A 25136-nucleotide genomic window follows, 5' to 3' on the forward strand; every position below is an offset into this window, starting at 1 on the left:
TCTGCCTGTCTTTGGGGTGGCGTAACCTTTGCAGATATGGGGCCAGAGTGTAGTCCCTCCGCAGTGACCGGTAGATGGTGAGTTTCTGGGCATTCTCTAATTCACTCTTCCAGTCCTCTATGTATTGCATCTTGCAGCTCTCTGAGATCTCTTTTATTTGGCCTTTTGTCAGGGTGTGTTGCTGACTTTGGCTGTACTGGCTGCCAGGGTTCCTGGCTTGCTCTGGGCTCCGGCTCAGCAGGGCTTTATGATGGTAGGAGCTGGAGTTGCTGTTCTGTATGTGCGCCTGGTGTGATAGTGCCCGCTTGTGTATACTGAGCCATAAAGGGAATCGGCCCAGCTCTGCACGACAGGCTATGTTTGAGGTGCTGCGATGGACTTGGAGGAGATATTTGCAGAACTCCAGATGGAAGACTTCAGTTGGGCTGGAATCCCACTTTGTTTGGTCTGGATAGGTCACTGGGCCCCATACCTCGCTGCCATACAGTAGTATAGGGGTGATGACGCTGTCGAATATCTTGAGCCAGACTCTCACCGGTGGTTTGAGGTGGTACAGTTGTCTTCTGATAGCATAAAAGGTTCTGCATGCTTTCCCTTTCAGGGCTTCTGCTGCTTGCTTAAGGCTCCCAGTTTGGCTTAGCTCCAGACCGAGGTAGGTATAGCTGCTGGTCTTCTCCAGCGTGGTGCCATTTAGTGTGAGGGAGGGAGTAGAGGTTTCATTATACTTCCTCTTCTGAAACACCATGACTTTGGTCTTCTTTTGGTTGATGGGCAAAGCCCATGTGGTGCTGAATGTTTCCAGTACTGCCAGACTATCTTTGAGGCCTTTCTCGGATGGGGAAAGCAGCAGGAGGTCATCTGCGTACAGCAGGAACTTCACCTCTAGGTCATGCAAGCTGAGACCTGGGGCGGGGGAGGATTCCAAGGCTGAGGCCAGTCCATTTATGTAGATATTGAATAGAGTTGGGCTCAGGCTGCAGCCCTGTCTTACCCCGCGGCACTGCCGGAAGAAGGCCGTCCTCTTTCCATTAACCTTCACGCTGCATCGGTTCTCCGAGTATGAGCTCTTGATCACGTCGTAGGTTTTGCCACCTATTCCACTCTCCAGGAGTTTAAGGAACAGGCCTGGGTGCCACACTGAGTCAAAGGCCTTCTTGAAGTCCACAAAACATGCAAATATTTTCCCCTGTTTTTTGCCGTGGACGTGGGTCTTGATGAGGCTTTGCAGGGTGTAAATGTGGTCCGTGGTGCGGTGGTTTGGCATGAACCCAGCTTGGCTTCTGCTGAGGACGTCACCCTGGGTGAGGAAGGTGATGATCCTTTTATTAATAATGCTGTTAAACAGTTTTCCCAGAATGCTGTTAACACAGATCCCTCTGTAGTTTGCTGGATCATATCGGTCTCCATCCTTGTAGATGGGCGTTATGAGACCTTGATTCCAGCTCTTTGGGAAGTAGCCGCCACTCAGGACATGGGTGAATAGTTTAGCCAGTGCTGCATGAATATCTGGGGAACTGCATTTGATCATCTCTGGCAGGATGCCGTCACTGCCCGCGGCCTTCTTGCATTTCATAAATTTGATTCTGTCTTTTATTTCCAGCACACTAATTGGTATGTCCAGAGGATTTTGGAAGTCTTTGATTGTCTCCTCCATGTCCCTGAGTTTAGTGGTTAGGTGCTCCTGTTCTGGAGTTAGGTCTTCTTCTGGTATATGCTTGTAGAGGCCTTTGAAGTAGCTGTGCCAGATGTTGCCATTTTGGATGTGGAGGGTGCTATGCTTGGACTTCGTGCCAATATCACTCCAGGTTTTCCAGAATGGGTTGTCCTGGAGGGAGTCCTCAAGCTTCTGTAGTTCTTGGGAGATGTGCCTCTTTTTTTTCTCCTTGAGAATGCGCTTGTATTGCCTCTGTAGGGTGTCATAAGCTGCTCTTAGGTCCCTGTTTTTGGGGTCTCTGTGTTTTTGGTTTGAGGCTACCCTTAGGGAGTTGCGTAGTGACTTGCATTCTTTGTCGAACCATTTTTGGCCTTGTTTGTTTGAAGGTTTCTTGGGGTTGGTCTTTCTGACGCCTGCTAACTCTGCCATGATATATAGGATGTTGTTAAAGTCATTCACTGCCCGGTTGACTCCTTGCTGGTTTGATGTATAGCGTCTTGTGTTGAAATTTACAAGTAGCTCTTGGATCTTGGTTCTGTTGCTCATGTTGGTGTATTCAGTGGATAACTGTTTAGGCCATTTGTAGGATGGTGTCAGGTTGTGGAGACCGGTCAGGTGGGGCTTATCTGTGTATTGCTTTTCCGTTGATCTCATGTACAGCAGTGTTTGGTTGTGGTCTGACAGGTGAGTTTCGGGGGTGACTATGAAGGCATTTATTTTTGCTGGGTCCATGTCTGTTATTGCATAATCCACCACACTGCTGCCAATGTGGGAGTTTAGTGTAAATCTCCCTAATGAGTCCCCCCTGATGCGCCCATTCACTATATATAACCCCAAGCTCCGACACAGGTTCAACAGGGTTCTGCCGCTTTTATTCACCACTCTGTCAAAGCTGTTTCTTGCTGTCTGTACTGAGTCACTGTAGAAGGGCCCCTCTCCCATTACATATGTATTTCCGTCAGGTGACAGGTAGTCCTTCTCTGTACCCGTCCTGGCATTGAGGTCTCCGCAGATGAGAACTCTGCCCTTGGACTGGAATTGGGCTACCTCCCTTCGTAGGTCCTCATAGATGTCCGGCTTATAGTATGGGGATTCTGATGGAGGAATGTAGGCTGCGCAGAGGTAGATGTCCTGCTGAGAGGTGAGGATGGAGCTGCCTATCCTCATCCAGATATGGCTTTCTCCTCTTTTTACTGCCTTGATGTGATCTTTAATCTCTTCCTTGTACCATATTAGTATTCCCCCTGAACAGCGGCCGTGTTTGGTGTTCTTGTTTTTCTGGGCAGAGACAGAAAATTCCCTATATCCTATGGGTGCCAGGGATTCCTCCTCTGTCCGTACCCAAGTCTCCAGAAGGATCTGGATGTCAATGTTCTTTAGCCTTTGTTTGAAGTCTGGGTCATTTGTCTTGGACCCAAAAGCTGAGGCATTCAATCCTTGAATGTTCCAGCTGCTGATAACTAAGGATGTCATATTTGGTCGATATACCTTATAATGAAGAAAGATTTTCATAGGACATAACAGGTTCTTGTGGTAGAGAGTCTGGGTGGCATATGTTAAGGGTGTCTCATGAGTTGGCCGCACAATGTTTTGAGCAATGTCCTTATTTCTGCCATGTCACCGTTCACTGTTGTTTTGTAATGCCATTGTGGGGCATGTGGTCCCCTGTGCCCTCTCTGTGGACTCTCTCTGGGGTTTGCTGTGTGTTGCAATTGTGGGGCATGTGGTCTCCTGTGCCCTCTCTGTGGACTCTCTCTGGGGTTTGCTGTGTGTTGCCATTGTGGGGCATGTGGTCTCCTGTGCCCTCTCTGTGGACTCTCTCTGGGGTTTGCTGTGTGTTGCCATTGTGGGGCATGTGGTCTCCTGTGCCCTCTCTGTGGACTCTCTCTGGGGTTTGCTATGTGTTGCCATTGTGGGGCATGTGGTCCCCTGTGCCCTCTCTGTGGACTCTCTCTGGGGTTTGCTGTGTGTTGCAATTGTGGGGCATGTGGTCTCCTGTGCCCTCTCTGTGGACTCTCTCTGGGGTTTGCTGTGTGTTGCCATTGTGGGGCATGTGGTCTCCTGTGCACTCTCTGTGGACTCTCTCTGGGGTTTGCTGTGTGTTGCAATTGTGGGGCATGTGGTCTCCTGTGCCCTCTCTGTGGATTCTCTCTGGGTATTGCTATGTGTTGCCATTGTGTGGCATGTGGTCTCCTGTGCCCTCTCTGTGGATTCTCTCTGGGGATTGCTGTGTGTTGCCATTGTGGGGCATGTGGTCTCCTGTGCCCTCTCTGTGGACTCTCTCTGGGGTTTGCTATGTGTTGCCATTGTGGGGTATGTGGTCCCCTGTGCCCTCTCTGTGGACTCTCTCTGGGGTTTGCTGTGTGTTGCAATTGTGGGGCATGTGGTCTCCTGTGCCCTCTCTGTGGATTCTCTCTGGGTATTGCTATGTGTTGCCATTGTGTGGCATGTGGTCTCCTGTGCCCTCTCTGTGGATTCTCTCTGGGGATTGCTGTGTGTTGCCATTGTGGGGCATGTGGTCTCCTGTGCCCTCTCTGTGGATTCTCTCTGGGGATTGCTGTGTGTTGCCATTGTGGGGCATGTGGTCTCCTGTGCCCTCTCTGTGGACTCTCTCTGGGGTTTGCTATGTGTTGCCATTGTGGGGTATGTGGTCCCCTGTGCCCTCTCTGTGGACTCTCTCTGGGGTTTGCTGTGTGTTGCAATTGTGGGGCATGTGGTCTCCTGTGCCCTCTCTGTGGACTCTCTCTGGGGTTTGCTGTGTGTTGCCATTGTGGGGCATGTGGTCTCCTGTGCACTCTCTGTGGACTCTCTCTGGGGTTTGCTGTGTGTTGCAATTGTGGGGCATGTGGTCTCCTGTGCCCTCTCTGTGGACTCTCTCTGGGGTTTGCTGTGTGTTGCAATTGTGGGGCATGTGGTCTCCTGTGCACTCTCTGTGGACTCTCTCTGGGGTTTGCTGTGTGTTGCCATTGTGGGGCATGTGGTCTCCTGTGCACTCTCTGTGGACTCTCTCTGGGGTTTGCTGTGTGTTGCAATTGTGGGGCATGTGGTCTCCTGTGCCCTCTCTGTGGACTCTCTCTGGGGTTTGCTGTGTGTTGCCATTGTGGGGCATGTGGTCTCCTGTGCACTCTCTGTGGACTATCACTATGGGTTACTGTGTGTTGCCATTGTGTGGCATGTGGTCTCCTGTGCCCTCTCTGTGGACTCTCTCTGGGGTTTGCTGTGTGTTGCCATTGTGGGGCATGTGGTCTCCTGTGCACTCTCTGTGGACTATCACTATGGGTTACTGTGTGTTGCCATTGTGTGGCATGTGGTCTCCTGTGCCCTCTCTGTGGACTCTCTCTGGGGTTTGCTGTGTGTTGCCATTGTGTGGCATGTGGTCTCCTGTGCCCTCTCTGTGGATTCTCTCTGGGGATTGCTGTGTGTTGCCATTGTGGGGCATGTGGTCTCCTGTGCCCTCTCTGTGGATTCTCTCTGGGGATTGCTGTGTGTTGCCATTGTGGGGCATGTGGTCTCCTGTGCCCTCTCTGTGGATTCTCTCTAGGGATTCCTGTGGGCTGCCATCTGTTTGGTGGGTGTCTTGGAGGTCTGTTTAGAACTATATCCTTGAGCTCTTTTGCTAGATGGCTAACCCCTTGTTTATTGAGGTGTTTATCGTCATATAGGTGATGGAGCGTTATTTCGGGGTGGATTGCCAGCTGTATATTTGGTGTTAAGGCGATACTGGCGGCCAGCTCTGAGTTGATTTGCTGGGTTACCTCTTGGCTTATTTCTTTCCTAGGAAGCAGGGCAGACAGGATTATTGTGGTTTTGGGGAATTTTTGCTGGGCTGCTATAGCGAGTTTTGATAGTTCCTGAGTGACTGTCTCTTGGTGGATATTGTTTGTGCCGGTGTGCAGTATGAGGTGTGTGGGCTCTGTGAAGTATGGGTTACTGATCACCTTCTGTGCTTGTGGGATTGTTGAACAGCGGATTTTTGTGACTCGTGCTCCTGGGAACAGTCTCTTGGTGTCCAGGTATTTTCCGTTTGAGTCTATTATTAGGACGATGTCGGGGCCTGATGTTCTATTTGGGTCATTTGCTTTTTGTGTGCCGTTGGGTCCTTGAGGGATGGTTGCCCTGGGCGGCTGTAGTGATGGGGCCATATTTTTGTTTCTGAGAGTGAGGATACAGTTTTCCTTTGTAGGGTTGTTGGTTTCCCTGTTTTGCTGTATGGGAGTTTGCTGTATTTTTATTGCTGGGATTGTTTCAGTCTGGTTGGGGCTGTTCCTGGTCTGTGGTATGTCAGGCATTGAGGTAGTTGGTGCATGCATCAGTTTTGGGCTATTATTTATATTTTGAGATCCTGTGCCCATGCTTTGTTGCAGATTTAATGATTTTAACTGGGATATTTCTTCTTTGAGGATTGAGTTTTCTTCCTGCAGCCTTTTTAGTGACCTTTGCATTTCACACAAGTCTGTCCTCAGCTTTGATATTTCCACTTTCAGGTGGTCATTTGCATTTTTCTCACCTTGGCTTATTTGGAAATCCTCTTTGAATTGGGTAAACTCACTTTCTAATTGGGACAGGCAGTCTCTGAGTATATCCATGGGGGGTTGTGATGTAGATGTTGCTGGTGCATAGCTTGGGACCCTGGCTGCTGTGGCCTGGCCAGGAGTGGTTATGCCTCCTCTCAGGGTTTGTACTTCGGTCCTAATATGCCTGAATTGTTGTAGAAATCCCTCCAGTTTTTGATTTGTTCCTTGAACCATGATAGTTCCATTATTATAAATGTTTATGGAGAGATTAAAAGTCTCAGGGTCCTCCTCGTCCTGTACTCTAATTTGTTTGCCCCTGTTGATGCCCCGTGTTTTCACATTCTTGTAATGTTTTCTGAGAGTCTGGTCCCAGGCTTCATGATGTCCTGAGTAAAATAACACATTTGTTTTTTCCCCCTGTTCGTTAAAGTCTATTAGTAGTGTCTCTGGTTTCTTCTTTATGTTGTCCAGTTTTATTGCTTTTCTGGCTTTTTTGGATCTGGCATTCTCAGGGAAGTTTATCAGTAATGTGTCAGGCCCCTTGTTGGCTCCGGCTGCTGGCTCTGGGTCACTCTCCTTGCTTACAGTGCAATCCCCATGCTTTTTCATTTTAAAAGTCTTTCTTTTATATTCTCCAATATATTGTCTAATGTGTAATAAACAGTCTATTGTTATCTTAGCAGTATGTTGACATGAAGCCCTTACCTTGGGGATGCGCTGTGCTAGGTTAGGGTTTGGTCGTTTTCAGTTGGTTTGATTTCCACTAGGTGATCTGTTCCTGCTTTGTATCTTGATTTTACTTGTCTTGTCTTGGCTTAAAATCCTTAAAATCCTTTCCGACGTGCTTAGTATGCCATCATGTCTGTGAATTTCTGAGATATGTCCTCCAATCTGTTCATTATAAGGTATAAACTTAGATTTGATCAGGAGCTCATGTTTACAGTGTCCTGCTCATCTGTTACCAACTGCCATCTATCTATCTATCTATCCCTCTATCTATCTATCTATCTATCTATCTATCCCTCTATCTATCTATCCCTCTATCTATCCCTCTATCTACAGTGACTTGCGAAAGTATTCAGCCCCCTTGAATTTTTCAACCTTTTCCCACATTTCAGGCTTCAAACATAAAGATAAAAATGTTAATGTTTTGGTGAAGAATTAACAACAAGTGACACAATTGTGAAGGTGAATGATATTTATTGCAAACTTTTGTAAAAAACAAAAAACTGAAAATTGGGGCGTGCAATATTATTCATCCCCTTTACTTTCAGTGCAGCAAACTCACTCCAGAAGTTGATTGAGGGTCTCTGAATGGTCCAATGTTGTCCTAAATGACTGATGATGATAAATATAAGCCCCTGTGTGTAATGAAGTCTCCGTATAAATGCCCCTGCTCTGTGATAGTCTCAGGGTTCTGTGTAAAGCGCAGACAGCATCATGAAGACCAAGGAACACAACAGGCAGGTCCGTGATACTGTTGTGGAGAAGTTTAAAGCCGGATTTGGTTACAAAAAATTTCCACAACTTTAAACATCCCAAGGAGCACTGTGCAAGCGATCATATGGAAATGGACGGAGTATCATACCAATGCAAATCTACCAAGACCCGGCCGTCCATCCAAACTGTCATCTCACACAAGGAGAAGACTGATCAGAGATGCAGCCAAGAGGCCCATGATCACTCTGGATGAACTGCAGAGATCTACAGCTGAGGTGGGAGAGTCTGTCCATAGGACAACAATCAGTCGTACACTGCACAAATCTGGCCTTTATGGAAGAGTGGCAAGAAGAAAGCCATTTCTGAAAGATATCCATATTAAGTGTTGTTTAAAGTGTGCCACAAGCCACCTGGAGACACCAAACATGTGGAAGAAGGTGCTCTGCTCAGATGAAACCAAAATCAAACTATTTGGGCACAATGCCAAATGATATCTTTGGTGTAAAAGCAACACAGTTCACCACCCTGAACACACCATCCCCACTGTCAAACATGGTGGTGGCAGCTGCTATCTGGAGCGAGCGAGTGAATCTGGACCTGATGAAGCACCTGTGTGTGTGAAAAGGTCGCCGTCGTCTCTGACGCTCCCACATCTCCCCTGCTCTTTTATGTATGGATAAGTAAATGAAGACTTTTTACCGGGTGAGTGCCACCTTCTTTTCTTCTTCTCTTCGAGGATTTTGTGATATATACTTTTTTGTGGTTGTGCACTGCCCAATATGGCTCCGCAGTGCAGCTGGCTTAGTCATATACCGATTATTGTGTGGACTAAGTGGAGCTAGGTGTGTGGGTTCTTGGTGCCGGACAGGTCTCTTTAAAGCCTGTGTCACACGTCTATGACTGCATTCATGAATATGCATGCCATAATGAGCCGGTCAGGAAGCTGCAGAGAGCGGGGGCTGCACACAGAGCATCGCTGGAGACGGGTGAGTTGAAAATGTTTTTTATTTTCAATGTCCGTGTTTTTCTGGTACGTGTTTCATGGACAACATCATAGCGTGGTCTGTGCGGTGCACATGGACACGCGTGTAATCCGCACGGAGACACGGTCAGTGAAAAATCACTGATGTGTGTGCAGATCCTTTGATTATAATGGGTCTGCGTATGTCCTTGATTCTGGTACGTATAAAAAAAAAAAAAAAAAAAAAAAAAAAAAAAAAGCACAAACGTCCCAGAATCACTGACGTCTGAAGCAGGCCTAAGTGTGGATTTTGTGTCCAACCATCCTTCTGCTGTGTTTACTGAAACGCTCACTGCTCACTCTAAAAAAAAAGAAGCTTTGCGTGCTGACCACTTGGCTACGGAGCAAGAACTTATGCCGGCATCACACGGGACGATCTATCGTGTGATCGTACCCACCCCCGTCGTTTGTGCGTCACGGGGAATTAGTTACCCGTGGCGCACAAAGTCGTTAACCCCCCTCACACGTACTTACCTCCCGAACGACCTCGCTGTGGGCGGTGAACATCCTCTTCCTGAAGGACGAGGGACATTCGGCGTCACCTCGACGTCACACAGCGGCCGGCCAATAGAAGCGGAGGGGCGGAGATGAGCGAGACGTAACATCCCGCCCTGTTACGAGGGGGACCCGGGGAAGCGTGCCAAGATGGGAAATGGACAGCTTCCGCCGGTCAAGGTCCACTGTGCGGTGTAAGGGACCGCTGCTATGGTCAGGAAAGAGTGAGCGGGTTGCTACTAGTGATCGTCTGGAAGGTCACAGACGATCTATGTACACCGGTCCTCCCTAACCCGTGTGGGTTGTATGGCTCGGGGCTTCTCGATCGGTGTACCTGTTGCACGGGGACGCACAGAGGTGCCTACGCACGTGTGCCAGCGGGACTCACAAGATATGGCACGAGGGTAGCACAGAGGTGCCCACGCATGTGTGCTTTCAATAACCAGGTGAGTCCGGTGGAGACTCGAGGAGCTCACCTGGGACAGGGACACGGCCTGTCGAAGGAGATACTGCCGGAGCAGCAAGGCAGGAACACGGCCTGCTGAAGGAGATACTGCTGGAGCAGCAAGGCAGGAACACGGCCTGCAAACCAGGTGCTGCCTAAGCAGCAAGGGCCAAGCCCACAAAAGACAATAATGCCTGGGCAGTGGCGTGGCAGCACGCTGCCAGACATCCAAACATAGAAGGACGGTCGCGCGCCACCATGATGGCAGGGGGAGCTTTTAAGGAGGTGTAGCTCCACCCAAGGGCGGGCGCGAGACGGGCGTGACCCAATCAGGATTCGTGACGTCCTGGCCCAGCCAGTCAGTATTCAGCACATTACCAGCCTCGTCATCGGGCCGTGTGATATCAGTGAGCGAATCAGAAGACGTCACGTGGAGCACATGCTCATCTTCCTGCCTCTGGGTCATAAAGGCGGGATCCCCGGTTTCACAATGTGCAGAGACATGGGAAGTCTTGCTGCTTCCCTGAGCATCTATTCTTTGCACACTGCGCAACTTCCCAGAGCCTCCGTGATGCTGAGCAGGAGAGCTCGTGGCAGGCAAGGGATGGGAGACCGCTCCATTCCTTGCAAGAGGAGAACCACTAGGTGTCACCCTTCTGCTGTGTCTCTGAGAAGGCAACTCCTGCAGTCTCCCAGACCTTTGGTGCTGCTGAGCAGGAGGGCTTGTGGCAGACAAGGAATGGGAGAACACCTCATTCCTTGCAATAAGAGAGCCACGACGTGTAACACCGCCCACCTCCTTCCTTCCGCATTGCCGGCGGGATGCAGGTAAGCTGTGTTCATCGTTCCCGGGGTGTCACACGGAGCAATGTGTGCTGCCTCAGGAACGATGAACAACCGGAGCACAGAAGGAGGAACGACATTTTGAAAATGAACGACGTGTCAATGAGCAACGATAAGGTGAGTATTTTTGCTCGTTCGGAGGTGTCACAAGCTACGATATGTCAAATGATACCGGATGTGCGTCACTAATGATGTGACCCCGACGACATATCACCCGATATATCGTACCGTGTGACGCCGGCATTACACTGGGTGATAGTACCCAGCCAAGTCTCATCCCATCTACTCAGCCCAGATTGGGTGATAATCAGGAGGAGGAGGATGCAGAGGAGGAGGAGGAGGAACAGGAGTTGCTTGTCTGCGCTACAGAGGGGACAACAAACATCAGCTTCTTCTCTGTTCAGCATGGATGGCCTGAAGAGGAGCTGAAGGAGGAGGAAAAGCGGATTATGGATAGTCTACGTCTTGGTGGGGGCACTGATAGGTTGCCTCTTGGTAGTCTGGCACACATGGAAGAGGTCATGTACTATTGCCTTTCCCAAAACTCACGCATGATATGCATTTTGGCCACTACCAAATACTGGTTGTGTGTGGCGCCGCTGAAGTGTCAGGTGCCATAGGTTACTGCATCCAGTAATAGTTGCAGTGTTAACCTCAGGTTCCTGGAAGACCAATGCCGGTAAACACCAAACAAACACACACAATTAACCCTTTTTCCCAAACTGGGTAACAGGCTAGAGACGGACCTGATGGATGGCCACCTATAGTTGGGGCTAATCCAACCCGCTAATCAGAAACCTGGGAGGGAGAGGGGCTAGAAAGTACAGTAGGCAGTTGACAGAGGAGAGACATGGTGGAAGGAAGTCTGAAGTTTTCATGGTGGTGTACCACCCCTGCAGCAGTCGGACTGCTCGGATCCGGGGGTTTTGTTGTGGCTCGAGGGTCCCCGGACCCGGGGCTCAGCGGCCACTTGAATAAAGGGGGGAATTATTTACAAAGGACAGTTCGTGATGCCACCCGTGGTGTGCGGTAAAGGAGTACCACCACTGCCGATGGGAGTACCCGTGGCTGATGGAGCAGGGCAGCCAGATGGTGATCCCTCCACGGTTAGGGAAGGCCCTGGGGCTCTGGAGGGATGGTGGATGGTCCGGTGGAGATGATGTGGGCAGGCAGGGACCCAGGGAGGGCAATGTACATACTCAGGCGGTGCAGTTGTTAGTGCGGCCAATAAGCAGACTCTGACACAGGAATAAACCAAGTCTCTGGGTACCGCTGCCACTTTGGGGAGCCTGTCCGGGAGTCCGTCCCCACTGGTATTGCTTAGTGGTCCGGAGCCTACCTCCTTGCACAAATGTGCAAGAGAATGTCCGCGCCAGATGATGAAAGTGTGGCGGCGCTACCTCCACCCGACCAGGGAAATGTTGGTGTGACGGGCGCAGCGCCGGCCGCAGGAGTGGCGGCACCAAGGGCCGAGGCGGTCGCGACTATCATGCCGATCACCTTGCCCTACGTGCCTGGCGCTGCCTGGCTCCCACAGTATGATGGCCGAACCGATGCACTACAGGGGTTCAAGAGGAAGTAGTGATGAGCGAGTATGCTTGTTACTACTCGGTACTCGCACGAGTATCAATGTACTCGGGCTACTCGGCGGGGACCGAGTAATCTCGCGATACTCGTGCTGTACTCGTGGTCTTCATGTTGGCGCTCTTTTTACAGCCATCCCTTATGCAGGGATTGGCTGGCAGACCACTGCAATGCCACAGCCCTGTTGTGGAATTGCAGTGATTGGCCAGCCCGCACAGCGTGACCGTGCCTTTAGCCCGACACTTCCCCGCTCGGCTACGGCCCCTCCCGCACTCCACTCCGCGTGTATATATATATGCACGCTTACACACACACGCACGTTTTTTTTTTTAATTTACAGTTTTATGGTTTCTACATGCTGCCGGGGGTCATTTCAGAATAATACTCGGGTCTCCCATAGGATAACATTGGGCTCGGTGCTCGGGCCGAGTACACGAGTATTTTGAGATGCTCGGCCCGAGCCTCGAGCTCCCGAGCATTTTAGTACTCGCTCATCAATAAGAGGAAGATCTGCAATGTTCTTGATATGTACGCCCTGACCGGTCGGCAACGGGTGTCTGTGGTACTCGCTCAGCTGACAGGCGCTGCTGAGTTGGAAGTGGAGACATGGACTGAGGAGGACCGGGTCTCGGTACCCGCCATCTTTAAACGGCTGGGAGCTGCCTTTGAGACTCGCACCGAAGCTGAGCTGAGGATGAGATTCTACAGTTGTAAACAGCGCCCCCAAGACAGCATTAGAGACTATGCCCTGAGACTTCAAGCGGCGTTACGGACTCTCAAACTGGTCAATGACATCGGTGAGCCAGAGGGAAACAAGATGCTTGTGGAGCAGCTACTGCAGGGCCTGGGATCAATGGAGGATCGTAAGCAGCTCCGGCTGTAGGCCCTGGAACATCCCACCTTAGAGACCACACCACAAAAAGATTATTGATAAGGTAGAATATACTGCTTAAACACCACTAGATTAACTACCCTATTAAAAAATAAATATTTAAAAAGAACATCTATATTGTTCTCTCATATGATAGCACAGACAAATGGACACACATACAAAGTGCAGGTGTCAACTAGTGTTATACCCGCCCCAGAGGATAGCCCAGGACATATGGTCAAAGAAAAGGAATTTAGATGTTTTTCACAGTATATCAGGGTGGAACTGGTCTATATAGATCTTATGTTTCCCCTTCCTGACAGCGGAGGGTGTCTTAAAGTTTTGGACATCCCCCGCTCCAGATGACTCACCCTCACTGTCCCTATTTAGCCTCTAGTGGGGGTAACTACCACCAGAAAGACGTGATGAAGAGTGTGATAACACAAAACCACAGACATACAACACTAACAAATATGCGTTAGATGTCAAATGTACTTAATTAGGTAATGCTTTCCCTATTACAGGAACACTAAATTGTTAAGTACGAGTCGAGAGGTCCCACTTATCTTATGGACACCCTCAACTCTCCCAACACTCCTGGATACCGACTCCCAGGTAACGACTATTCCCTATGTACTGTATAAGAAGTTTTGGTTTGATGATGAACTCACCCCGCCAGATGACAGCATTACCATCTATGCCGTTAATGGATTGCCGGTGACTCAGATCGGGTTCAAGGAGGTGACCATTAAGGTGGGCCGGGTAGAGTTGGCGCGACAAGGACTCATAGTCGTGCAAAATGACCCAAGTGATCGGAACCCTAAGATTATTTTAGGCACAAATGTTATTGAAAACTGTATGGGGGAAGTGTTGTTTTTGCTTCAACAGCTGTCTGAGATTGCAGGGACAGGGAGGCAGAGAGTCCTGCAATGTGAGATCTGAGCCCTCCTGCAGCGGCAACAGGTAAATCTCTCTGGTGGCAAAATTGGTGGTGTACTAATTGGTGTACTATGGATGTGGCCCCTCTCATAGTGCCCCCACGGAGTGAGATGATGATATGGTGCAGGGCTGCTGTAGGCTCCCGTGGACAAGATTACCAGGCAGTAGTAGAGCCCCTGCCCTCTGAGCATTGGCCAATGGTGTTAACAGCCTGGGGTGTAGTCGATGTCCGGAAAGGGAGGGTGCCTGTGCGAGTGATGAGTTGTGGGGAAGAGGAGGTTACATTGCCCAGGTATGCCACAATTGCCAAACTGTTTGTTGTAAACACAGATGCTATCCAGGCAACAAGTTCCCCAAACCTGTTAGATCAGCGCCCTAGTGACAGCCCCCAGGGACCGTTAGAAAAGTGGTGTCAGGAGTTGCATGTGGGCACCGACTCAACACCCGCACATCACAAACAAGGTGTCTACAGGATTGTCCAAGAATATGAGCAGGTCTTTAGTAAGCACCCACTAAATTTTGGACGGATAAAAGGAGTACATCACCACATACTCACAGGCGCTCACCCCCCTATCAAAGAAAAGTATAGGCCCATACCATCTGCCCATTATCAATGTGCTACGGATATGCTCAGGAGCATGAAGGAAGCCGGAGTGATCTGTGATAGTTGCAGCCCCTGGGCCGCCCCACTGGTACTGGTGAGGAAGAAGGATGGTACTATAAGAATGTGTGTAGATTACAGACAAATCAATAAGATCACACAAAAGGATGTGTGACGCCCTGGACTAGCCAGGGGGTCACCGATAGGCCCCTGCACAACACCTTCCCCCCAAAAAAAGGTTCCACCAGTCAACAAAAACCCTGAGTCACCCCTATCTGTCCCAGATGTCCACACCCGGGGGCGGGGTCAGGCAGTTGGCCATGCCCATCGAAGAGGATTGATGGGCAGGGGCGGGGAAAAACAAACAGATTGTGTTAGGGAGAGGAAAGGAGAGGAGGTAGCTGTGTGAGCTATGGAGCAAATCTGTCAGGGTCTAGGTGGGAGCCTAGGAACCCTGTGACCAGGACACAGACAGTGGTGGCTGTCTGCAGGAGGCCGGGAATAGAACCGGCGGAACCGTCAAGGCACCGGGACAGGGTAGTGGCCCACCGGTACCGAATCGGGGAGTCAAACTGAAACCGGAGCACCAGAGAAGGCTACTCAGGCCCCGTACGAGGCCCAGAAGCAACTGGACCGAGTCAAATCAACTGATTTCGGCTTGGACTTTAGGTCCACTCCCACCCAAAGTCCCGATAGACGGCAACAGCCCACCGAGGGGGATAGGAAGCCATCGCCCAGGTACCAAAATCCCACGGGCCAGCGCCTGCGGGCAACAGGGCTCCTCCGGCACCCACAAGTCGGGAAGCGGACTACCGTTGTTCAGACATAAGTAGTCATACAGTCTACAGAGGTGCAGGGAAAAGACGACACCACCAACCCGAGTAGGGGGAATCACGCAGCCAGCTGCGGGCACCGACCACCATCCCGTTTTTGGTTTACCAGTGACTCAAGTGTGTTTCCTCTGAGTGAGTACACCAGTACCCTCAGGCACAGCGCCGCGCTACGCCGCCCTGCCCTGCATCCTCCGGAAGCTCCACCATCATCACCCCCAGCAGGCCCCGGGACTCACACCCGCTACCCACGGAAGGGTCAACACCTAGCTGCGCCACAACACCGCCACCTGGGAGCCCCCACCATCACCAGCAGCGGTGGTGCCTACAATCACCACGACCCGTGGGTGGTGTCACGAACAATCTCCATAGCGGCTACGGCCGCGCACCCACCCGATCACCAAAACAAACCCCCTTTTCAGAGCGACGTGACTCCCCGGGGGTCTGGGGACGCTTGAGCTACCGACACACACACGAGCCCGGACCCGAGCGGCTCAGTGGCCGCAGCCGAGCCCCAGGGCGGAACAGATGCCTACCCTTTACCCCGCATTGAGGAATTGTTGACAGCCCTAAAGTCTGCCACTTATTTCTCTACTCTTGATCTCACTAGCGGATACTGGCAAGTGGCTGTTGCTGAAGAGGACCATGAGAAGACCACGTTCGCCACCCCGATGGGATTGTGTGAATTCAACAGCATGCCATTTGGGCTGTGCAATGCACTGGGGATGTTCCAGAGGTTCATGGAGTGCTGCTTGTGTACCGCCCCGCGCTCGGCTGCAGCCGAGCCGCTCGGATCCGGGCTCGTCGGTGGGTGGCTCGAGCGCCTCCGGACTAGAGTTGAGCGCGGTTCTAGGTTCGTGGTTCTCCAGTTCGCGGCTCGAGTGATTTTGGGGCCTGTTCTAGATCGAACTAGAACTCGAGCTTTTTTGCAAAAGCTCGATAGTTCTAGATACGTTCGAGAACGGTTCTAGCAGCAAAAAAACAGCTAATTCCTAGCTGGCTTTCCGCTGTAATAGTGTAAGTCACTCTGTGACTCACACTATTATGACATTTCAGTGTATAGTGTGCGGGAACAGCGCATTCAGATCACTGCTGTATGGAGAATGGCGATCGCCATTTTTTTTTTTTCCTTGTCTTCCTTCCCTAAGCGCGCGCGTGTAGTGGGGAGGGCCAGCATGTCAGCCAATCCCAGACACACACACAGCTAAGTGGACTTTTAGCCAGAGAAGCAACGGCATGTGTGATAGGATGTCCATGTCACATGTCCCTGCATTATAAAAACGAGTATCTGGCCGTCCGGACGCCATTATCTCTTCTGCGTCCTTGGTGTCAGACATCACTGGCGCAGCTCCGTCCTGAGTCCTATCGCCGATACTGCTGTATGCGCTCCATACACAGCGCTGGACAGCTTAGGGAGAGCACTTTCTATCAGTCCTTTTAAGGGCTCGTACCGGCAGGGTCAGAGCCATAGGTGACAGGTCCTGAAAACAGAGACAGCGTCTGTGTAGCTAAGGTCAGGGATTTCCTCGCTGCATTTCCCCATTAGGAGGGAATAGAAAGGCAGGCTTCCATTCCTCTACCCAGAGCCCCACAACCCTGCCACTGTACCCTCCAGTCCTCTGCACACTCCAACTCATTATAACTAAGCCATTATACTAGCAAACACTCAGTAAACCTAGTGGCATCCTAAACGTGGCTGTTGGACTTCTGTATTGTCCCAGTAGTGCACAGATATTTGCAGCACGTCTGCCTGCATTGCACACTCCAACTCATTATAACTAAGCCATTATACTAGCAAACACTGAGTGTACCTAGTGTCATCCTAAACGTGGCTGTTGGACTTCTGTATAGTCCCACTAGTGCACAGATATTTGCAGCACGTCTGCCTGCATTGCACACTCCAACTCATTATAACTAAGCCATTATACTAGCAAACACTGATTGTACCTAGTGGCATCCTAAACGTGGCTGTTGGACTTCTGTATAGTCCCAGTAGTGCACAGATATTTACAGCACGTCTGCCTGCATTGCACACTCATACTCATTGTTACTAGGCCATTATAATAGAAAACACTGAGTGAACTTAGTGGCATCCTAAACGTGGCTGTTGGACTTCTGTATTGTCCCACTAGTGCAAAGATATTTGCAGCACGTCTGCCTGCATTGCACACTCCAACTCATTATAACTAAGCCATTATACTAGCAAACACTGAGTGTACCTAGTGTCATCCTAAACGTGGCTATTGGACTTCTGTATAGTCCCAGTAGTGCACAGATATTTGCAGCACGTCTGCCTGCATTGCACACTCCAACTCATTGTTACTAAGCCATTATACTAGCAAACTATGCTGCCAGTTTAAGGGCTGTAGTTGCATTGTCAGGGATAGTTATTGTTGTTTATTCTGCTGTTAATAAAGCTAGACCACCGCTGCAATCTACACCACCTCTCAATTTTTACTACCACATTTTCAGTGCACAATCTTGTCGCAATCAACATGAGTGGCAAAATGACAGATGCTGGTGGAAAGGGGAAGAGGCATGGTGGAAAAGGAAAAAAAGGGTTTGTCCGTGGGGAAGGTGGCAAAGCTCCATTATCATCTGCTGAAGATAGACCATCTACCAGCAAAAGTAAGATGTCTACTACTTACCGTGGACAATCCGATGTGCTCCCTTTTTTACGGACACGAACAACAGGAACAAAGGAAGATGATGGCCAAAAAAGGAAAATGCTTGAATGGATCTCAAGTGATCCAACAAGTGCCCTCTCAGCCACTTCAAGTACCGCATCAAAAAAACACCAGTCCTCTGAGTTGTCATCCCAATCAAACTTGCTTTCTCCCAGCTCTGAAGTCTCCATCAGCCCTGCACAGTATGGTGGAACTGAGATGGCTGAGTCTGCAGAGCTGTTCAGTCACACTATAGCCTGGGAATCAGAGGTCTGCTCCCAAGCTACAGTGAGTACAGACCAGGAAATGGTCTGCAGTGATGCCCAGAACCTTTGTGACTCTGATTCAGGCCGTGAGGACCAAGTTTCTGAGCATAATGTTGACCCTTTGTCACAAACTGTAACACCTGTGGTTATAGACAATGAGGAACATACTGATGAAGATGAGACGCAGATACCCGATTGGGATGACAACTTAAATATTCGGTCAGGGCAAGAAGAGGCTCGGTCTGAGGGGGAGGGGAGTGCAAACACAACAATTGATGATGAAGTTCTAGATCCCACCTACTGTCAACCCCCAGTCAGGCACTCGAGGAGGTCAACAGAGGCGGTGGAGGAGGATGCAACCGACGACGAAGTTACCTTGCGCCTTCCTGGACAGAGTCGGAGCACTGGTAGCACGTCTACAACTGCATCCTCAGCCACCACTCTGCCTCTGAGCACTAGTCGGGGGGGCTCAGCAGGTCGCATGCTCTCTAAGCCTTGCCTAGCCTGGTAATTTTTTAACATAGAAAAAGATCGCCCAAATTATGTGATGTGTAAAATTTGTCGTGATTCTGTTAGTAGAGGTCAGAACCTCAGCAGTTTGACAACTTCTTCCATGAATCGTCACATGAATAAATATCATAGGTCCCGGTGGGAAGCTCACTGTGCTGCAATGCGGCCTAGCGGAGCGAACCATCCACGGCCTGCCCCTTCCAGTGCATCCACGCGCTCTTCATCTTCTAGGACTGTGGGGACAGCTGTCACACCTGGTTTTCCACACACAACTTCCACCACTGTAACCGCAACAGGCACTTTGCTTGGTAGGTCGTCAGTTGGTTTGGAAGGGGAAACAAGTGAGTGTGTACAGCTCTCTCAGACATCGATAGCACCAACGTTGGATGAAGGCAACATCATGTCTCCGCCTGCACTTTCCTCACAAACCTGCATTTTTCCAGGGACACCCTACTCAACACCGTCTACACACAGCAGCCAGATCTCTGTCCTTCAGATGTGGTCAAATAAAAGGCCATTTCCTGCGACCCATGACAAAGCTAACAGGTTGACTTTATCCCTCTGTAAGCTCTTGGCTACCGAAATGCTGCCTTTCCGCCTAGTGGACACACAGGATTTTAGAGACCTTATGTCTGTCGCTGTGCCCCAGTACCAGATGCCTAGTCGCCACTACTTCTCTAAGAAAGGTGTGCCCGCGCTACACCAGCATGTCGCACACAACATCACCGCTTCCTTGAGAAACTCTGTGTGTGAACGGGTGCATTTCACCACCGATACTTGGACCAGTAAGTATGGACAGGGACGTTACATGTCGCTGACACTGGGTAACTATGGTGATAGATGGTGAAGGGTCTGCTGCACAAGTCTTGCCGTCCCCACGACTTGTGTGTCAATCCTCTGTCTGTCCAAGTTCCGCCACTGCTTCTGCCTCCTCCACCTCATCTGGGTCCTCCACCTCCGCCCCAAGCCTGCCTGGTCAGGCCACCAGCGTTCTCACTGCGCAGAAGGAATCACGCACCCCTCATTACTATGCTGGCAGCAGAGCGCAACGGCATCAGGCGGTCTTTAGCTTGACATGTCTTGGGAATAGGAGTCACACAGCTGAGGAGTTGTGGTCAGCTCTGCGGTCAGAGTTTAATAAATGGTTGTCTTCACTCAACCTGCAGCCTGGTAAGGCCGTGTGCGACAATGCTGCAAACCTGGGTGCGGCCCTTCGCCTGGGCAAGGTGACACACGTGCCTTGTATGGCTCACGTGTTGAACCTTGTCGTCCAGCAATTCTTAACACACTATCCCGGCCTAGATGGCCTTCTGACCAGGGCACGAAAACTGTCTGCTCACTTCCGCCGTTCAACCGCCGCAGCTGAGCGACTTGCATCTCTCCAGAAGTCTTTCGGCCTGCCGGTTCATCGCCTGAAATGCGATGTGGCGACACGCTGGAATTCGATTCTCCACATGTTACAGCGACTGTGGCAGCACCGCCGAGCCCTGGTGCAATACGTCATGACGTATAGCCTGGGCAAACGAGATGCAGAGGTGGGTCAGATCACCCTGATGGAGTGGTCTCAGATCAAGGACCTATGCACCCTTCTGCACAGTTTCGACATGGCGACGAATATGTTTAGCGCTGACAATGCCATTATCAGCATGACAATTCCAGTCATTTACATGCTGGAGCACACGCTAAACACTATTCGGAGTCGGGGGTGGGACAACAGGAAGGGGAGGAACTACAGGAGGATTCATATGCGCAAGGGACAACAACATCACCAAGGTCCAGACGTTCATCATCACCAACGCAGCAGGCATGGGGCCATGGGGGACAGGGATCAACAAGGGCGCATATTAGCAGGCGAAATGTTGAGGAAGGTGCAGGAGAACATGAAGAAATGGAGGACGAACTGTCCATGGACATGGAAGACTCAGCAGATGAGGGAGACCTTGGTCAAATTTCAGTTGAAAGAGGTTGGGGGGAGATGTCAGAGGAAGAAAGAACGGGTAGCACCTCTATGCCACAAACACAGCGTGGACTTGGTCCGCATGGCTGCAAAAGACACATGAGTGCCTTCTTGTTGCACTACCTCCAACATGACCCTCGTATTGTCAATATTAGAAGTGATGATGACTACTGGATTGCCACACTATTAGATCCCCGGTACAAGTCCAAATTTTGTGACATAATTCCAGCCATAGAAAGGGACGCACGTATGCAGGAGTATCAGCAGAAGCTGTTACTCGATCTTAGCTCGGCTTTTCCACCAAACAACCGGGCAGGTGCAGGGAGTGATTCTCCCAGTTGTAACTTGACAAACATGGGACGGTCTCGTCATCTTCAACAGTCTACCCGTACCAGTAGGACTGTATCTGGTGCCGGTAACAGCAATTTTATGGAATCTTTTCATAATTTTTTTAGACCCTCCTTTGCAAGGCCACCAGAGACAACAAGTCTGACACACAGTCAACGGCTGGAGCGGATGATACAGGAGTATCTCCAAATGAACATCGATGCCATGACTTTGCAAATGGAGCCTTGCTCCTTTTGGGCTTCAAATCTAGAAAAATGGCCAGAGCTCTCCAGTTACGCCTTGGAGATTTTGTCGTGTCCAGCTGCCAGCGTTGTCTCTGAACGTGTCTTCAGTGCTGCTGGGTGTGTGCTGACAGATAAGCGCACGCGTCTGTCCAGTGACAATGTGGACAGACTGACGTTCATCAAAATGAACAAGTCATGGATCCACCAGGAATTTACTACCCCTGTGTCATCCTGGGGAGAGTAAATGCTTGTGGACTTGGAATGTGCTTGATGCAAATCAAAACATCCTGTTTGCAACTAGGGCACAAGTGCTGCCACTGAAGGGGTGGGTGTGTGTGGGGCCCAATTTTTGGAAAAAAAGGGAGACTCCGCTTGGAGTAACCCTTGCTTGCTGTGTTTTTTAAAAATGATCCAAGATGAACAGAGCTGGTGTGTCGCCCTGGGTAAGCCAGAGGACCCAGGTCACACACCACCACACCCTACATCCCAGTTAGGAACACCAAAGCTGAACAAAAATCCTTGTTGCCTTCCCCCAGAGGCTGATGATTCACACCAGGGGGTGGGCCAGGCGGTTGGCTCCGCCCACCGAGGAGATCACAGCTCTGGAGGCGGGAAAAACCAGCAGTTGAAGTCTAGCTGAGGGCTAGAAAGGAGTAAACAGCTAAGATGAGTTAAGGAAGTAAAGTGGTAAAGGAGGTAGTAGTCCAGCTGTGTGCAGGACAGGTCAGCAAGGTCAGCAATGGCGGTGACTGTCTGGAGGGGGACCATTTGGAAGTTCCTGGAAGGACCGCGGACGGGTAGTGGCCCGGCGGTCTGGAGCAGTGTTCCGAAGGAAAAGGAAAATTTTTTCGTTTGTGAACCCTCCCCATACACACCTATTGCCAATCCACATTATACGCATATATAGCCTGGGTCTCAGCGTCCCATACACGGTAAGTTTTTTAACTGCATGAGAGGACACACACAAGCTAGGGACCCCAACGTAGAGAAATACTTTGGCGTAGTGTTGGGGCTCTATTGCATTGATCAATTCAGTAGCTAAATTTCTCTTTATTCATATATTCATGGCAGTAATGCAGGTTCCATTTTTCACATTTCATTCTTACAAATAGCTATTGAATTTTTCATGTCAGTATTCACACAGCAGTTTCTGCTATTCCATGTATTCCCCTTCCATAGTCACTGGTGTGCATACCTTATCTCCCCATAGTGATGTTTTTTTAGGTTTTTTGCACCCAGTTCAGACATAGAATGGAGTTCCAAACGTTATTCCTTAATGTTAGTAGTTTTTCGTTTGTGAACCCTCCCCATACACACCTATTGCCAATCCACATCGTATATATAGCCTGGGTCTCAGCCTCCCATACACGGTAAGTTTTTTAACTGCATGAGAGGACACACACAAGCTAGGGACCCCAACGTAGAGAAATACTTTGGCGTAGTGTTGGGGCTCTATTGCATTGATCAATTCAGTAGCTAAATTTCTCTTTATTCATATATTCATGGCAGTAATGCAGGTTCCATTTTTCACATTTCATTCTTACAAATAGCTATTGAATTTTTCATGTCAGTATTCACACAGCAGTTTCTGCTATTCCATGTATTCCCCTTCCATAGTCACTGGTGTGCATACCTTATCTCCCCATACTGTCTGGAGGGGGACCGTTTGGAAGTTCCTGGAAGGACCGCGGACGGGTAGTGGCCCGGCGGTCTGGAGCAGTGTTCCGAAGGACAGTCAGCACCAGGGCAGGGGCCTCTCGGACCCCAGCAAGGCTAGGAGTCGCAAGAATTTGCCAAATCCGTCAGTGAAGGGGACGTAGATCCCCCAACAGCCAAGTCCCGATTGAAGGCAACAGCCCAACCAGAGTAGCAGAGACACCGCCACCGCCAGGGCACCAGTTTCTCAGGGCCAGCGCCTGCGGGCAAAGAGTAGAGCTCCCTCGGTCCAGCTTGAAGCCGGGGAGCGGGTTACCGGTGGGGACCCATCGCAACCAACAAGTAAACAAAGGTGCAAGGAAGAGGGACATCACCGTCACCTACTGGGAGAGCAAGTGCAGCCATCCGTGGGACCGTCTTACCAGCCGTTTGGTTTACCGTAAAAACTGTGTCAACGTCTCAGGCTGAGTGAGTACCACAGTGCCACAAGGCACAGCGCTGCCCCCGCGTCCCTGCGCCCACCAGGCCCTGCACCTCCCAAGCCATCACCGGGCCCCGGGATCACCAACCCCTACCCACGGAGGGGCAACACAACACCTGGCTGCTCCGCATCACCATCCCCGGGATCCCCATATTGAGCAGCGGTGGTGAAATCAACACAACCGTGGGTGGCGTCACGGACAATAAACAATCCCTACACCCAACCAACCCCTTTCACTCACGGGCGAGGAGTGCCGCTCGAGAAACCCCCGGGATCCGGCCCACCGCTCGAGCCACCACTGAGCAGCAGCCGCCGGACCCAAGCAGAAGGGGTGAGCGTAGTGTGCCGACACCCTCCTCCCCGCCCGCGACAACTTGGCGTCACGAACAGGATCTTACCGCTCTGCCGTTTGGTAGAGGTGCGCCTTGTTACCGCCGGAGGTATCCGGCAGGAAAATTTCAGAAGCCGCCATCTTTGGCGCGAAAAGTTCCCGCTCGAGCGTCTTCTCGAGTAGTAGAGGCGCGAAGGCCAAAACCCCGCCCCGAGAAAGGAGGGGCCGGAAAGAGCTAAGGGGGACGCGATGGCGGCTGGACGCATGTAGCTGCAGCTATAAAAGCAGGGACGCCAGGACTCTGCAGACATACCGTTCCTGGAAGAAGAAGCCATCATGTGGATGCCGTCCCGCAACACCGTAGCCCCCGCGCCTGGAACCGCGGCGTGGGTGGAAATCCGGACCGCGCAGCTCTACCAACGGCTGCAGGTGAAGATGCAGCTCCTCATGGAGGAGTGGGAGGCCGACATGGCGGACGTTGTAGCCACCGTGCGGAGACGCGAGGAGGAGGCGGAGAAAGGGAGGGTGAGTGACCCACGTCCCGATGCCCTTGAAGGGCCGGTCATCGCGGCTGTGGGGCCCGGTCCAAGCCCTCTCCCCCCGTCGCCTCCCTCGCCACCCGTCCCGGAGGCCGTGACCCCGCCACTAGGCCTGCTACCACCGCAACCGGTAGCAGTACCCAGCGTCCCCGCCCAGGCGGGCCAACCTGTAGCCAGAGCCCGTAGTAAACCGGAGGTGTTGCCGTGGAAGATCCCGAAGGTTGAACCGGAGGCATCCCTTGAGAAGTTCCCCGAGCCGGAGCCGATGACCCGCTCCGAACCGAAGGCCCAGCAGCGGAAAGCCCCTATGCCCATCCCCCACACCTCGGCTGAGGTAGCGCCGGGTTGTTGCTGCAAGGCAGCGCCCAAGGCCAAGACACCGCGGGACATGCCGCCCAGATTCCTGACAGTGGGCAACGTCCAGGATGTCCCGCGGGGCCCGACCCGTGTGCCGGCGCTGGCAGCAGCGCCGTATTGGGATAGGGAGCCGGTACCGCTGGGCCTGGAGATCGCTGAGAGGGAACGGAAGAAGGCCGAGCTGGTGGCCCGAGCTGTCCGAGAAAAAGAAAATCTCCGCCAGGCCACGTTCCATGTCCGGGGACCGCTGTACGAGGGACAGGTGAGGCGGTTTGATGTCCGCCGGGGCTACGGGTTCATCTACGAGCCGGGCCTGGAGGCCGAAGTGTTTGTAGCCCGGCGGGATGTGAATGCCCACCTGCCCGAGGAGCATCCTGGCCGCAACCTGATGCCGGGAGACCTTGTGCGGTACACCCGACACTGCGGAGAGAGGGGGTGGTTTGCCCTGGATGTGAAACTACGGGGCAGCCAGGAGAGCAGAGTGAGCTCGGCACCCCCTCCCTTGGATGAAGCTGAAGGCCTGGAGTAGGGCAGCGGAGCACCGTTGTCCAGTCCCCGTTGGGA

Source organism: Anomaloglossus baeobatrachus, chromosome 3 (genome assembly GCF_048569485.1).
Source record: "Anomaloglossus baeobatrachus isolate aAnoBae1 chromosome 3, aAnoBae1.hap1, whole genome shotgun sequence".
NCBI lineage: Eukaryota > Metazoa > Chordata > Amphibia > Anura > Aromobatidae > Anomaloglossus > Anomaloglossus baeobatrachus.